This window comes from Prionailurus viverrinus, chromosome E2, assembly GCF_022837055.1.
Source record: "Prionailurus viverrinus isolate Anna chromosome E2, UM_Priviv_1.0, whole genome shotgun sequence".
In the NCBI taxonomy this organism is placed as follows: domain Eukaryota; kingdom Metazoa; phylum Chordata; class Mammalia; order Carnivora; family Felidae; genus Prionailurus; species Prionailurus viverrinus.
In genome coordinates, this window is record NC_062575.1 from 7,181,124 (window position 1) to 7,184,740 (window position 3,617).

The following is a 3,617-nucleotide window of genomic DNA, read 5'->3' on the forward strand; positions in this document are numbered from 1 at the left end:
TCTGAGCCTCATTTTCTTCAACTTCATTACAAATTTTTACTATGATCTTCATTACAGTAAAAGAAAGGAATTTTATTTTATTTATTTTTTAATGTTTCTTTATTATTGAGAGACAGAGAGACACAGAGTGTGGGCAGGGGAGGGGGAGAGAGAGAGGGAGACACAGAATCTGAAGCAGGCTCCAAGCCCTGAGCTGTCAGCACAGAGTCTGACACAGGACTCGAACTCACAGACCACGAGATCATCACCTGAGCCAAAGCCAGACGCCCAACTGACTGAGCCACCCAGGCACCCCAAAAGAAAGGCATTTTAAAAGCCCTAATATAGAGAGGTAGGCAGCTAACATCAATAGCTGATAAATCATACACACACACACACACACACACACACACACACACACACACAAGAAATACCCAGATTATGAATTTTCAAGGAAAAATAAACCTGATTCTGATAAAGCCTCAAGATCTAACTACCAATTTACAAGGAAAACAGTGGGCAGAGGACTATATTAAGCCATACCACGGGGATGTAATCAGCAAAATTCAGACTATGGGAAACATTATAAAATAGACAACCCAGTGTCTTTGACAACAATAACAGAAAAAAAAATAGCAAGAAGAACAAATAGACAGGAAAAGAAGAACAAAATATACATCAAAAGAGACTTAAGGAACATATCAACATTAGGTTATATACATCTCATTTGGATTCTGACTCAAACAGTTGTGAGAAAAAAAACGTGTGGAGCCTCCAGTTTCCACTCGGGGATATAGACAGCTAGACTGAACATCAGTCCCACACTTAGTACAACCAAAAAGGAAAAAGCCAAGGGCACCTGGGTGGCTCAGTCAGTTGAGCATTTGACTACTGATTTTGGCTCAGATCATGATCTTGAGGTTTGTGAGTTCAAGCCCCATGTTGAGCTCTGTGCTGATAGTGTGGAGCTTGCCTGGGATTCTCCATCTCTCTCTCTCTCTGCCTCTCTCTCTCTCAAAATAAATAAACTTAAAAAATATATTCTTAAAATGCCAGAAACTACAAATCTTCAAATTCAATTTTTCTTTCAAACTCATTGGAAAATGAGGTCTCAGGACAACCAATTGGCCCAAAACTCAATGCTTTCCCATTTAGATCAAACCAGGAATGTCCTCTCTCACCACTCCTATTTAACACCATACTGAATGCATCATACCGGGCACATTCTAGACAGTGCAATAAAACAACAAAAGGAAATCAAAGGCTTACAAATTGGAGAGGAAGAAAGAAAATCATCTCCATTCACATATGACATGATGGTCTATATAGAAAATCCCAAAATATACACCAGACATATCTCTTAGAGCTTGTATATGAGTTTGGCACCTCTGCAGGATACAAAGTCAATTCTGCACACTTGCAGTGACAAATTAGAATTCAATTTTTTTTAATACCATTTTTAGTAGCACTCCAAAAATGAAATTTAGTTCTATATATGTCATTCATGTTATAATATATAACAGAATATGTGCAGATCCAAATAATCACATTTATAGACTAGAAGACTCAGTATTATTAAATTGTCAATTCTTCCAAATGTGATGTACAGATGTAACAGAAAATTACTGGCATATAGAAACCCTCTACACTGCTTTTGAAATCCTTCTGTAAGTCTAAAATTATCTCAAAATAAAGAGCTTTTAAAATTTGTAAGATAATTGGGAAATTAATGAATTATTGTTCATTTGGTTTTAGATGAGATGAAGGTATTGGGGTTATGTTTTAAAAATCCCACCTCTTATTACTGGAGGGGTTATGGGAAGGGGGATGGGCTAAATACATGGGCTACTCCTGAAATCACTGTTGTACTCTATGCTAACTAACTTGGATGTAAATTTAAAAAATAAAAAATAAAAAAATCCCACCTGTTAGACTCATAGATTTAAAGTTTAAATAATTGGAGAATTTCTAAATGGCAGCCACCATAGAATTACTTGTTTCAGACAAGAATCATGGATGCTAAAATGAGCAAGTGAAAGTATTAATGAGAAACAACATACTTGTATTGTCTCAAAATACCTCCCCAAGACACTTATTAAATATAAAGAGAATGATAGTAACTTTACAGTGAAGCTGGCAATATTATCTTCAGCAAGTACCTCCTGATATCATGCACAGAGAAGGACACAGTACCAGTGCTGAAAACTCCTGCCAAAAAGCATAACCTGAATCTTAATCACAAAAGACCATTACATAACCCATAATGAGGGACAGTCTACAAAATGATTGGCTGTATTCTTTAAAAATGTGGAAATCATGAGAAACAGAGAGAACCTGAATTACTGCTCCAGACTGAAGGAGACAAACAATATGAGATCCAAATGCAACACATGATCCTGGGTTAGATACTGGATCTGAAAAAAAAAATATTCTCTTTGTTGTAAAGACATGAATGAGGCAATTGGCAACACTTAAATAGGCTTTTACATCACCTAATAATGCTGTGTCATTTTTAATTTATTGATTTTGGTCACTGTACAGTGGTTATATTTTTCAGGAATCACACATTGAAGTATTTGGGGAAGAGAGGGACACCATATCTTCAATTTACTCAAACAGTTCAATAAATTATACATAATACATAATATAAAATATCCACATAGTGAAATATTAGAGAGAATATTTACTATATTTATATACTATACATTGTGGTTATATGTTTCATGTATATATTTATGTAGAGAGAGAAAATTATAAAGCAAAAATGTTAAATTGTTATAATTTAGGTACTTATGTGAAGGATACACAAGCATTCTTTGCACTATTTTTGTAACTTTTCTAAAAGTCTGAAATTATCCCAAATTAAAAAAAATTTTTTTAATTAACCAAAGAGAGGTAATAATAACATCTTGAGGGCATGGCCTCCCCTATTTCCAACTGGCTTCTGTCTATTCCAGAAGCAAACCAACTCTGTGTCTTTCATCCATTAGACTATTTCAGCCACTTGGCTTAAAACCATACAAATTCAGACTCAGTGGCCACTGCACAGATCGGACTTTGCCAGCTCACATGTCTCACTCAGCTTCCTCTACAACTATGCCTGACAAACCCCATATGGCGGAGATTGAGAAATTCGATACATAGAAACTGAAGAAGATAAAAATGCAAGAGAAAAATCCACTGCCTTCAGAAGAAACCACTGAATGGGAGCCACAAGCAGGTGAATTGTAATGAGGCGTGCAAGCCAATACATACTGTCTGTTCCACAAGCATTGTCTTCTTATCTTCTTTCTTTGAGCTGTTTAACTTTGTAAGAAGCCAAGAGGTTGGATCCAGTTTAAATGACTGTGCTGCCCCCTTTTCAAGTCAAAGAACTACTGGCAAGGAAGGCTGAACCTGCCTCTCCAATGGGCCTCTCTGGCTGACAAGGAAGGAAAAGAACTTGCATGTTGGTGAAGAAAGAAGCTGGGAGGGGTGGGAGGTGGGTGGCAGGCTGGCAGAGAAATCTCTAGTGAAAACCAAGTTGGCCCAAGGTATCCTACAGGCTATAAAATATAGTTTAATCAGAGTGCCATTTGTTGTTGTTATTGTTGTTCAAATGATTTTAATTCTTGCAATGCACAATTTTTTCATAATCA

At 36.4% G+C, this 3,617-nt stretch overlaps 1 pseudogene; it reads left to right on the plus strand.

Moving 5' to 3' along the window:
• The first annotated feature begins 3,075 nt into the window (after positions 1-3,075).
• Positions 3,076-3,404, plus strand: LOC125153185 (thymosin beta-4-like; annotated as a pseudogene).
• Positions 3,405-3,617: the final 213 nt, after the last annotated feature.